We start from the raw sequence: 13,406 nt of genomic DNA on the forward strand, positions 1-13,406 counted from the left end.
GTGCTCTTTCCTGCCAAGGCAGGGGGTCGGACTAGATGATCTACCTAGGTCCCTTCCGACTCTAGCTACTATGAAACTATAAGTGTAGCTATGCAGATGCAAATAGAATGCAAATTGTGTGTAAGTGCCAAAAACTGCACTCATGCAGTAAGTGTTTACCATGTGGGCATGGGAATATGAAGTAGAATTTACCCCTAGGAACTCTAGACTCCCATTTGGAATAATATTAACTTGATTTTGTTGCATATGAGTTCTATATTGTATCCCACCCTTTCTATTGCTGTACCAATACAAACAAATAAGCAAAACATGTTGTGTATAATGTGGTTGATCATCGTGACTTTTGGAAAAATAACTTTGATTTTGTGTCTCTTAATCATGTTAACACTTCAAAATGCATGTTGCATTAACACTCCTTTTGCTTTAATTAAATTTCTCTGACATCACTGGTTACTTTTGCCACAATGCATCTCAAACTTCTTAAAACAGAGAGTCTCACATGAAAGCTTTGCATGTTGCAATCTCTACCTCGATTTAATGTCTTCCTTGTAGCAATTATAGTTCTTGATGACACAAAATATAAATATGAGGAAAGTATCAGATCTATCCAGGTCCCCATTCAGCAAAGTACTTAACAGATTTAATTAAGTACATGATAGAGTGCTCCACTAGAGAGAGATGAATTTAAGTGTATGTTTAAGTATGTACTTCAGTCATTGGGGCTTAAATTTTGTGCTCTTTTGGAGTAGTACTATTTACTGTATTTGTGGTAAAAGCATGAGTTCAGGGAACAATACTCAGAAAGCATTTGTTCACTGCAGTAGGTCCCAAAGTTTGCAGTAAATCTGACATTTTCATTTCAGCTTTACATGAGAATGTAACATCTAACTGGATTATATATCAGTGATAACATTGATGAAATTCCAATACATGCACCACCAACATCTATGAAGGCAGTAGGTGAAATCTGTTTATAACCATGGTAAAACTCCCATTGACTTTATCAGGGTCAAGATTTCACTCAGAATCCCAGTCACAGAGAGTTTACCATCTAAACTTGCAATTTATGGACTAGGATAGTCTGATTCATTGGGTTAGTTCTGCTAAGTCACCAGTGAAATGACCTCCATTCCTTTTTATTTGGGAAAATATACCCAAAGATACATGAAGCACTGAGGATTCAGCCTGCCAGGGGATTTTATCTGGCCCATGATGGGTCCCTCACCTGCCTGGCCCATGTGTGGGGGCAGCCTGGGCCATGGTGCGTATGGCCAGTTCCACTGTTCCCGGGCATGTGGTAGGGTGGGGGTGGTGTGGCAGCTGGATTAAGCTTCCCAGCAACCCTGCCACCACTCATGTCTCCATTGTCAGACTCAGCCCCATTGCCCAGGCACTCTGCCTTGCCCCCACTGCCAGAGGTGCTGGACAAAGTGGGCGGCTGGGGTCTCCATGGAGAGTGGCCAGGACCCATGGAGGCAAGGCATGCTCAGCCAGATGGATGAGATGGAGCCATGGGCCAGCAGGGAGCAGTATCCAGGAGCAGGATGGGCCGGGGCCAGAGCTGGGATCATGGGGAAGTGACACTGTGGGTCTGGGGCCCAGGGCAGAGCTACAGTCTGCTTCTTGAACATCCCTGCTGTGCAGGGAACAGATTGCAACTCTGTCCTAAACCCCAGCCCTGAGCTGTTACTACCCCACAATCCTGGCCCTGGCTCCAGCACCCACTCGCCTATCCCCCTCCTGAACACTGCTCTTAGCCGGCCCGTGTCCTGATCCTAGCCGCCCAGCTGAGCATGCCCTACCTATGGGGTTCTGGCCAGTCTTCATGGAGACCCTGTCCACCTGCTCCATCCAGCACCCCTAGGACTGGGTGAGGGTCTGATGGGGCCAGGCTGAATAGCATCAATTTCTCCCCCTCTGCCATGGGGCCATGTCAGCATTCCTACCCTGCCAACCAACAGCTCACCCAGATTCCTAAAGTGGCCCTCCAGCGAAAATAATTGCACATCCCTAACCTAGAGGGACATTCCTTCAGCTGAGGACCTGTGAGGTACATGGATCCTGACCACACCTTTTCCTCCCAGTGCTGCTAGTTCTCATGAATTGTACTGATAATTCACACTACCTGGCGGTATAGTTCAAAGTACTTTTTGTTTTTTTCCTTTAAGCCCCTGTAACAGGGTTACCTTCCCGGCCAGGTCTCTGGGCAGTCCCCCCATTCCAATCACCTGCCACACCTTGATGAAAATAAAGTTCAGCTGTTACTTGTGTGGGAGACTACCTTTTGTATGCTCTCGTGACTAGGGCCATAAGTGCATGCTTCAACCACCCCATATGTGCCCCATGCCTCTCAGATGTTCCACTATGTATTACCTCTCTGGCCTTGGTCCAGAGCAGACTGGGCATGCAGTTATAGCTCTACCATGCTACCCCAAAGGGCCACTCTCATGCTACCCCTCTCTCACCAGGTTCCCATTCACTCTGATGGCTTTCACCCAGCCTCTTTCATGCTGCCCTCTCTCCTGGGCTACATTCATACCACCCAGCCTCTCTGGTTTCAGGCTTGTCTCTCCATGCCTTGGTCAGCCTTGGCACAGTCTGTCAGGCATCTCCTGCTGCCCTCACTGGGATGCTTGCTGAGCGCCTCAACAACTGTTAGCCTACTTTACTCCTGGCCCCTCATAAGGCTCCATGCCCTCAGTAGGCCTCTTCCCTATGCCCCTCTCTCTCAGGGCCTCTATTCACAGGGTCTCTCTATCCATTGCCCCACTCTCTCCAGGTCTCTGTTTGTGCCCCCAGGCTTTACCCTGCTGCCTGGGCACAGCTCCAGGTCCCTCCTCTGGCCTGGACTCTGCCTCAGGGCTCCTAACAAGCCTGGGCTCCCCCTGTTCTACTGGCACACCACCAGGGCTGTGATTATAAGGTGACCCTTCCCACCTTTCACCAGGGAGGTAGCTGGCCTGGCATTTTCTGGGGGCTCCCATGCCAGTAGGAGGCCACCCTTCCCTAGCAGGGTACAGTTTTACATCTTACCCAGGACAGCAGGTGCCTCCACCTCCAGGTCCAGGTCCCTACACAGGAGCTCAGTTAGCTGCTGCTGCTGCCTCCCTTGCTAGCAGGTCACTGCCCTCTTTATATAGCTGACCTATGTCTGAAAATGGCTGCTGCACCTGGCGGCTGCCTGCTCCAGTCTTCAAAGTGGCAGGCACCAAAGATGCACTACCACAGCCCCTATATAGAAAAAGGTGTAAAAGCAGCATTTCAGTGTGCTTGCTTGCCTAAAAAAAAGGAAGCATTCCATTTTTATCTCTTAACAGTTGCAGAGAAAAGTCTGAAAATGGGACCTTAACTGATCCTGGAAAGCCCAGAACCCAGAAGGCACAGAAAGAGAATTTAAAACACATTATTTTATGATGTCATGATTTGGAGGGCTTGAATTGGGATTTTAGGTCTACAATACTGGTGATATTTTCTTTCTCCCATAAAGAATGCCCTTTATTCTGGCAGGGAAATGGTGATATTGGCTGTTTACATGGGGTTCTGTGTCATTTTTGGAGCTCTTTTATATTGAAAAGCTCCTCATGGAGTAAGTTAAATTAGAGAGAACCTGAAGATAGGGCCCTTCAGTACTGAAAATAATCTTTATCAGTTTGACCTATAAAATGGTGTAACTCAGTGGTTCTCAACCTTTTATGTACCAGGACCCATTTGTAAACATTAATGGCCAGTCCTGACCCAGTAAATAGTTTAAGTAGAAAACACAAAAGTATTAGCAGCTCAACAGTCTTAATTTTAAAAGCAGAAATAAACACCAAGAGGAAAACATTAACACCAATATCAACATGTGGCCCTTCCTTACTCCCAAGTGGCCCATCCTTACTCTTATTGTACAATTTGAAAAAAAATACTGTAAACTGATTTGCTGATGCTCCTCACTCCTGACCCACAGCCTCCTGACCCTGCCAGTGCCCCTCACTCCTGAACCACTGTCCCCCAGGCCCCAGCCCCCAGTGAGGGGGGCAGGGGTTGAATGTGTGGGCCAGGAGGAGTGTATGTGTGGCATGGGGGGCATGTGCCCCCCAGATTTGTGCACCCACAGAGGGCACGGGCTACAGCCTGGCTGGACCAGCATAGGCAGGAGCCACCTCCACAGTACCAGTGCTACCTGCCATCCCACCTCCAGTCTGGGGTAGAGCTGTGACCTGAGGGGAGTGGTGGTAGTGGCAGCAACAGCGGTTGGGCCATGATAGTAGAGTAGAGCCATGGCCTGGTGAGTGAGTGTCTGGTGACGGGAGGAGGTGAGGGCAGCATGACTCCCCTCCCCATCCATTACTTCTTGCACTGATGGTGGTGTGGCTGGTGGGAGTCCCTGTGGCAGCAGCGAGTCTTTCTGCCCCGCTTTGCCCTCACTTGCCGGGTCCTAACTGCTGGGGTGCGGAGGTGGCTCTTGCCCATACCAGTCCAGCCAAGCTGCAGCCCTGTGCCCACTGTGGGTGAACAAATCTGGGGGAGCACATGCCTCCCCACATCCTCCCTGACATGTCGCCTGTGCCCCCCCCCCGAACCCATCATCTATGCTGCCCCCCCCATCCTATAGACTTATTTGTGGGGAGCTGCAGGAGCTGCTTTCCACGCTGCTTGGCTGCCACATGCAAGCATGCACGTACACATGCATGTGGCACCCTCTGCCTGATCACCCTCTTCCCGCTCTCTCCAGCCCAAAGCAGCACCTTGCAGTCTGGAACTCTGCCAGCTGCAAGGGGAAAGCTGCAGTGATTTTCTTCTTTTCTCCTTTAACATCCACATTTTTCTCCTTTAAAGGAGAAAATCTGTGTTTTTCCACAGCAAACAGAAAACCTGGTTCTGTTTATTAATATGCACAGTGTTAACATATGGTGAAGCACAAGCAGCATCTATTTTTTCAAAAATGTATGCAAAATCTGATCAATTTTTAAAGTTTGTTTGTGACCCTAGCATCACTTGAAAAGCCTTCGCTGGTGCTACTGCGCAGTTACTCTGGTTACTGCACATTTATTTAGTACTTGATTATGTTATACAAGTACTATATTATGTGTAGATGTGCACTTTGTCTCTCCAGTTGATGTACTGTGTGAGGTTTTTACAAGTTCACTCACTGCTTCTATATTTAGTGAACTAGTTCTTTAATTCATGAAAAAGTATCATGTAAAGTATCATGTGTTTAAGCCTGGGATTTCTGAGTTTATTCCCTGCAGACAGCTTAAGCCAAAGTGTTTTTTACAATATATTTTACTGTTTCCTGTAAACACATTTTAAAAATATATAATTTAATTTCCCTAATTTTTGCTGCTACATTGTTTTCTATGCTAAGGTCATCTTGGCCAGTGAATAGGTACTAATTCTATGCTGTTGTGTTGAACTAAAAACACTTTGGAGATTTTTTTTGTCCCTTTGGGAATGTTTTTTACTACAAGAGATGGAAGAGGTTTCTCTCCCTCTTACACTTTTTAAAATCTCTATCAACAAATTAGTAAGAGAGCTCCCATCATAAATTCCCTATGATGCTATTGATTATAGGGCATCATTTGCATGTTGCGTTAACATCGCACATAAAAAGGACAGTTTTTGTTTATTTGTTTTCTTAACATTGGAAGACTCCAGGGCATTATTCCTCTCCCATCACTTGCATTTACATGTTTCTTCCAATGAAAAATAATAAAATATTAATATTGTAAAAATAAAAAGTAGGGATTGGAATGTTCCACTGATGGAGCGTGTGAATTAGCTGAATAGTTTAGGCTTTGGCTACATTTGAAGCAACAGTAGAAGCTTTCATACACATAGGATGCAGCTGTATTTAATGCTGTGTCATCTGACCCTACTGACTAGTGACAATTAAGGTTGCTAGTGGCTTGCTGGTCCCTCATCCAGTGTGTCTCGGCCTCTTGAAGGCTCAGATCAAGTGAAGACCTGTTCTGAGCAGACTTAGATAATGGAGGGCTACATTTGCAAAAGAGCTCAACTCCTTTTCAGGCAACTGGATAAGGTCCTGATTGTCAAATGTACTTGTGGTGCTCACAGCAGGTTTTTAAAGGAGCTCTGCATTCAAAATGCAGCCCTCAATACTTTTCAATCAGTAGGTCCCTGGTCTTGTGTACTGCCCCATTCCCAAGTGTTAATTAACTCCAATTTGTCATCTGCCAGCTGGTTGAAGGCTCTTGGGAATCTCTGAGCCCTGCAGAGGAAACAGACCAGAGTAACATCCCTGCCTCTGTGAGTTCTCAGATTGAGTGTCTGCCATGCTCAGAGACTGGGTGAAGGTACCAGGATAGAAGGAGGGGAAAGATTTTCCTCTTTGGATGGGTCTTCTGCTATTATTTCTTTGGTGAAAAGCAGAAACACCGTGGGATCCAGGCACTGATGTCATGCCCTAATCAGAATGTATAGCCAGCGAGGCCATGTATATTTAATGAGCTCTGTTAAAGGATTTCAGAAGTGTTCTCCCCATGGATGAGGCTATGACTTCTTTGTTTATATATTTCTTCTTTCCTGTTGCCACTAATCACTAATTCTCTGCTTCTTAATGGCACCTTTGGGGAGCTCTAGGGATTATTTATTTATTTACATCAGGCTGGCAAGGGATTCTTCCCAAAAGGCATCTGCCTTGGCAGTAAAAATGCCAGGTATGTCTATATACCCTGCAGACAGGGCAAGTTAGTCTGCATTGGGCTGCCATGGCTAGCCTACTTCCAGCAGCTAGCCTAGCTCATTTAAAGCTAGCTCAGGTGTCTCTGCACTGCACTGTAGGCAAATCCTCAGGTGTTGGAAGTGGTGTAACAGGGGCAGTGCAATTTCCTGGATTTATTTTAGAACAGGGAGATCAAGTGAGCTTAAATGGGGCTGCAGTATCTTGTCTGGGGTAAAGAGGGACCAGTGTTGTTAAGGATTCCCTTTGACTTCAGTGATCCCTGTTCCAGCTGTAGATGCCTAGTCTCTTTGCATACTTTGTATACATAAAACTTACTTTTGGCAGGAATTTGGGGGGGGGGGTCAGAAGGAGGGAAAGAAGGTGATGGGCATTTGGAGTGAGTAGGGTGGGGGAGCTTGGGGTGAGGAGGGAGACGTGGTGGGAATTTGGCATGCATGGGGAAGTGAAGCTGTGGGAAGGTGAGGAGACATGGGGATAGATGGGAATTGGGCACGGGAGTGAATGTCTGAGTTAGTGCACAGGAGGGATAAGAAATCGGCTACTACTGCTTGCTGGAGGAGCTCTTCTTTAGCTCAGGTAATAGAGTCCTATGAATTTGGAACTTGGAGAATGGAAGAAGTTTCAGTGCCAAGTCCCCACAGGCATGTTTCTGTAGGTTAGTGGTGGTACCACATATGCCACAAGTGACACGGGCAGCTTCAGGCAGTAGGGAAGAATAAGCAGAGCAGCAGATAGGGCAGGGAGTACAGGACAGGGAGCAGAAAGCCAAACAGCAGATCGGGCAGGGAAAGGGGAACAGAGTGCCACTTGAGGGGGGGTGCAGGGCTTAATTTGTGGCACATCTGCCAAAAAGGTTGGCTCCACTGGTGTAGGTGAATCACTTGGAAACTGTGATTTTTGTTCTCAGTGCATGGAATTGTTATGGCATGAAGGCAGACTTTTAGCACCTCCAGTTCAGGATCAGGGGTGTGTGCTAGTCGGTCCCTAAGATGCTTTTATTTTCTTTATGGCTAAAGTCTGAGTGGGCACAAAGGGGAATTTCAGGGAGGAAGACTGGGGGAAGATGTGGGTTTCTGTAGGTGTTCATGGAAAGTAGGCACTCCTCATCCTTGGAAGGCATGGAGGATAGAGACAGATAGAGATGGAGGACAGACAAGCTAATGACAGTGTTCAGCAAGGCATGAGAGGCATTGGTCCTTGGGTAATTATGGATGCACAAGGGAAACCAGCCGGCGCCCTGAGATTCCCAATAAATATTTTAAAGTTTACATTAGGTGCCTGTTTTTCGTTGGTAACTGAGCATTATAAATAATAAACTACACCTAAACTGTACATATATTCAAGCCGCCTCCTCACTCCCTGGCAGCATCCACATATCCTTGGTCTCAACTTGCTTCTTACCGAGGCTCCATCAGCTGCCACAGCTTGTTAACCTTCGGTAACGAAGAAGGATTTTCTCTCCCAGCTCAGCTGCCCTGTGGCTGGGAGGTCAGGGAACTTCAGCTCCATTTCCTTCCCCCTCTGGGACCTCAGGGGTAGCATCCCATCCTCTCCCCACATTTCCCAGAAGACCAATAAGGGAGCAGCAAAGTGTTTCCTTCTTTGAAGCAGCATTGTCTGACACCATGGAAACCCCACCCATTAGCAGTTGCTCTGGCTGGCCTCTGATGTGTGCTTTTTCCCAGGGCCTTTTCTCTTTACCCAGGCTTTCCCTGAGCAGCCAGCCCAGGAGGGACCCTAGGGGGAGAACCACATCACCTGATAATGTTAATGCAACATCAGATTGCCCCATTCCACTCAGACAGCCTACTGTTGATGTGACCTACTTACAGCAAATGAAAATAGCATTAAGCATGCAAGTCTGTATGCATGTGTTCTCTCAGATTCTGCCTGACCACATCTTTTCTCTTGTGAAGTTCCCCTCACTCGCCTGCAACTCTTGTCTGACTGAACTGTCCACCACTTCAGTATATTCACCCATTAAGGACAAGCTGTGCTTGATGTGGGCACTCCCCCCCAGGTCATGAAATTTGTGGGTTGAGCAGGACCTGGTAGAGTTGTTGGCATCAAACCTACCCCTTATAGGAAACCAGATTCTGTCTTTATATAACCACTCCCCTCCCATTGTGTATCATGGAGCCTCCCCAGTGTCAAAGGTTGCCCTGTTCTAAAAAAATTCCTTTTGAATCACAGACCAAGATTTTGGACCAAGCAGAGTCCCCAGAGAATCCATGCCTAGTATTACACCAGGCCCTGTGCATGTTGGGGTAGAAAAGCATTTAGCTGCTGTTGCCCAATTCTATCCATGGGGGTTCTTAATGAATCTAAAGGTTCTTGAATGTCATCTAGGCAGCTGGCATATTGTGACCCCTTACTTAATGCATTAATCTCAACTGCTTTCTTGCCTTCCTTGCTGTTTGCTCTCATCTGTTGTTTTCAGTACAACTGTCTGGGTCAGGGACTGTCTTGTTGTTCTGTGTCTGTACAGCTCCTAGCATAATAGTGTCTGGGACTGGAACTTTTGGTAACAACTGCTTCTCTCCTTAGTACTGTGCCCCTGGTGTATCAATTCAAAGCTCCCAGCAGTGACCTGGAGCACAGTGTTCATGCGGAGTGTGGCTGCCAGTCTCTAACAGTTCAGGGAGTCTGGGGCTGGGAAGGGGCTATAGTAATTATTTGTGGGGCAGAAAAAGCAAAATTTACACCCTGCCACCAGCATGCAGTTCTGAAGGGTAGTTATATCTATCTGAACGCAAAGATTGCTTGTTTAATTCAGCCTTAAGCATGCACTAGAGGACTGTTGGACATTTTTTGCTGAAACTATTTTGCTATTTGGGTTTTTGACTGAAGTTTTTCTATGAAAAGTGCCTGCCAGTGGGAAACCTTGATTTTTTTTTGTTATTATAAACCAGAATACCCCAATACTAAAGTAGTTTAATTCTTGAATACCACCATGGTATCTTATATTCTTATTCCCTTATATGGGTCTGTTCCCTCAATCTGGCTTCATCTTCTGTGATCTATCTTCTTCATTCTTCAAGAATGTACAAAGCATTGTGGAATCAAAGTATTCTGGTATTTGACTGAAGTAGTAAAATTTGGGAGTTTTCAGTGGAAAATGTTTTCCAGATTGAAATGTTTTCATTGCTGTTAGATATTTTCATGTGGAAAGATTTTGATGATGAAGCCTGACCAGTTCCAGTTATTAGTCAATCCTACCTATTCTTCTTGTTGCATGTGCTTACATTACAACAGTCATGCACAATCCTTACATTGTAATCCTACAGCTACAATGTGCACGAGAAACAACCATTATGTACAGTATATGATGTGCTATTTGTAACTGGAGAATTGTAATTGTCATTCACAGTCACACTCTTAATTAAAGACATATTTGACAATCACACTAGGTGTTTATCTCCTTCTTTAGGCACTTACATTCCTTTAAATACCTAGTCTGGGTACACTGCATAAATGGTCCAAGGTCACATAGCTAGTCTATGGCTGAGCCAGAAATAAGACTCCAGATCAGTATAGATCCTGACCCTAACTGTCAGACCATCTGTTTTCCCAGTTCTTACCACCAACTTAAGTGGGGCCAGGATTCTAGTCTTGATTCTATTGTTGCAAGGCAACCTCTCATTCAGACCTCCCTAGCCTGTTTGAGCAACAGAAATGTTTTCTTCCAACATCCCTTACTTTGTGCTTGATTATGTTGATGGGATCCTCCTCAGAGTCCATCAGCACTGCTTTTTAATCGACTGGAGTGAGATTGCTGTTGAGTTGGTGTAATGCCCATCCTTTCCCTCCAGGGACTATGTATGTTGCCTCTGCAGCACTCTTAGCCCCTAATAGCTAGAGGTGCAAGGATCCAGGATGAGGAAATGAACTGGCTTTCCTGTGCAAGGCAGGTTAGAATATTTGCTTCTGGACTGGCTTCAAGTCTGCTTTCCATCCCCATGTTCCGAGGCCTTCAGCAGTTAGGTAGATTATTTAATGATCTTGTTAACAGGAATCAGTGCAGGAGCAGTAATGCAAGTTAATGGTTCTTTCATAGTATGTTCAGAAGAGCAGCCGCAACTCATAGGACTGTGTAGAAAGCACTATGAGTTGCAACAACCCCCCAGAACCAACAGAAGTTCAACATTGGGTCTGGGCGTTCGGGATTCCAGGCACTTGCTGCAAGCCTGCAGCCCAGTCTCAGTAGCAATGCCGCTCCCCCTGTCAATCCCTAGGCTGTTTTCAGAATGGGAGGGAGCAGAGGGAGCTCATTCTTGGGGTTCTGGAGGGTGAGGTGAAGAGATTGGATCCTCTCCACCTGTGGGGCTCCAATACATCCACCCCATTGGTCCAGTGGTGGCTGAACAAACCCCAGCCCAAACTCCCTGGGCTCACTTTCCCCCATCCCATTCCAAAAACAGTGACAGGCTGGGAGAGCAGCAGACACAAATTACAGAACGCACTCTGCTGTAGAGCATGTTCATCTGAACCCTCCGTACAGATTTTTGTGGGATCAGGCCCTTTTAAAGTGCTCTGCAGCTGTGCACTTAGGTTTGGTCACAGCTGTATACTGTTTTCTGGGGCCAGATCAGGTGAAATCTGTCACTTCTGTCTATGCCCTCAATGAGGGTACCACCTTGCTAATAACACAGCATAGAACTCCACAGTTTATGGACTTCCTGAAAACCTGCAACCAGTCATTGATTGCTGCTGTTTACTTATGTTTAGAGGTCTGTAGAAAAAGTGGCAATTTGGTGCAAGAGTTTCTGTACTACTGTGTATGTTTGACTACTACCCTCTGTGTGCACCAGTGAGGAAAGTCCTGTTTTCTGAAATTCCCAAGTAGCCATGACACAGTGGAGATACAGAAACTCCACCTCGAACAATAGGTAGCCATATGCATCCGGTGTTTCTGCTCCAGAAGTTGATACTGCTATAACAGGTATAAAATCAGTATTTCCAGGGATGTTGCCCTTTTCTGTAAAGCTGTACTTCTAGCAGTAATATAGTATCACCCTTGAGAAAAATTGCAGAGCAGGTAGTTGTAATAGGAAGGCTATGAAATCTTTGCCTTCTCCATGCATTGATGCAATATTCTGGTGATCTCCCTTCTGCATTCATGATCAGAGTTTCAAAAGAACTAAGTCAGAGACGGCTGCTGAAGGTTCCAGCCAAGGTATAACAGCATGATGGAAGCATATTGGGATGGGATATCTGGAGAGGCTAGTGACTTCGACAGAAATTTTTAGCTGAGCTGATATATTAGTGAATCTAGCACCAGGTTTTAGGACCCAGTTCACTATTGCAGAATAAAAGGGTGCAACATCAGCAAAAGCAATGGTGTTTCACCTGCTTTTGCAGCAGTGGAGCTGGCTCTTAGCTTATTCACTTCCAGTGACCTAGGACAGGACTGTAGCCTTACAGCTCAGAGTTCAAGGAGAGCAGGATCAGTGTGCAGATAGATAAAGATATTTTTTGCTATCAGGAAGAGCACCTTCTGATTGAGAGGTGGGCATGCCATGGAATTGACCACGTGTGGACGTGGGATGCAAGCCTCACCTGTCGTCACCTAAATCTGGGTTCTATTCCAGAGATGCAGGGGTTAGTGCCTTATTTCCCTACGGTAGCACTCCACTCCACTTAATCTTATTTGCATTGTACTCCACACAGGACAAAGTCAGGCAGTGCCTAAACTACCTAGGGTATTTTCTTTTATTCTGCAGAAGGCTTTTCTTTGATCCTACAGAGTTCTGAGTAATGAACAAAGAAGTTCACCCAAACCCTGACTTGAACGCTAACTCTGGCTAACGTAGCTGGCTTCTGTCTGAGCTTGTGTGTGCACAGGCAGGGAAAGTTTTGCAAGAATGCTAATGGCACAGAGAAAAAGCCATTAAAGGAGGAAGAGTTGAGGTTACAATATTGTGCTGAAAAGTTTATTGCTGCCTGTAGAGACATCAGGTCTGTGTTTCCAGGATTACTCAGTGCTTAATGTCGAGCCGCTTGCACATTAGTTTTGCCGGGAAACCTATTTGGGGTTCTTCCAAAACGGAAAAATAAAAGGGCTTCCCTAATAAATGAGCTCTCCAAAAAACCCAAATCAAACAAAGCAGCATGGGGGAAAGGCTGCTGCAAGGAGTAGGCTGGGTACAGCCCCACCATCACACCTCCAAGCAGGGAAAGACGATTTGGGGTCTGGGTGAGTAGCTTGCAAAGCAGCCATGGCATGCTTCAAAGGGCTGCCAGAGCAGCCTATCAGAGGGGACCAGGTTTATCCCATAGGGTTGGCACAAAAGGCACTTGCATTGAACAGCCACTGTTATGCAAAGGATCGTGGGTAAAGAGTCAATGTAAGACACAGTTTAGAGAACTGATGACAGTTCATGATTAATTCCAGGGGGTTATACTCGTATCCAGTGTCTTCAAGAAACAGATTGTAAGCTAACAATTGAGCTACTCTATATGTGCCTGCCTACTAAAGAAGGCAGGTGGCACTGTAATGGATAAGCTATATAGACCCAGATAGTGTCATAAAAGATACCCAGGCAACCAGTATTTTTTACTGTTTGCCATGTATGCTGTCTAAGGATAATCACAGTGGAGAAGGTGCCCTGCATCTCAGCTGCAGTAGCAAAAATACAGATAACCTTGCAAACAATGTGGATCTCTTTGCAAGACCTTGCTATATAGAGCTCAAAGCACTTTATGAAGATGGAACTGT

The sequence above is a fragment of the Crocodylus porosus genome, unplaced genomic scaffold (assembly GCF_001723895.1).
Source record: "Crocodylus porosus isolate Cpor-Errol unplaced genomic scaffold, CroPor_comp1, whole genome shotgun sequence".
Taxonomy (NCBI): domain Eukaryota; kingdom Metazoa; phylum Chordata; order Crocodylia; family Crocodylidae; genus Crocodylus; species Crocodylus porosus.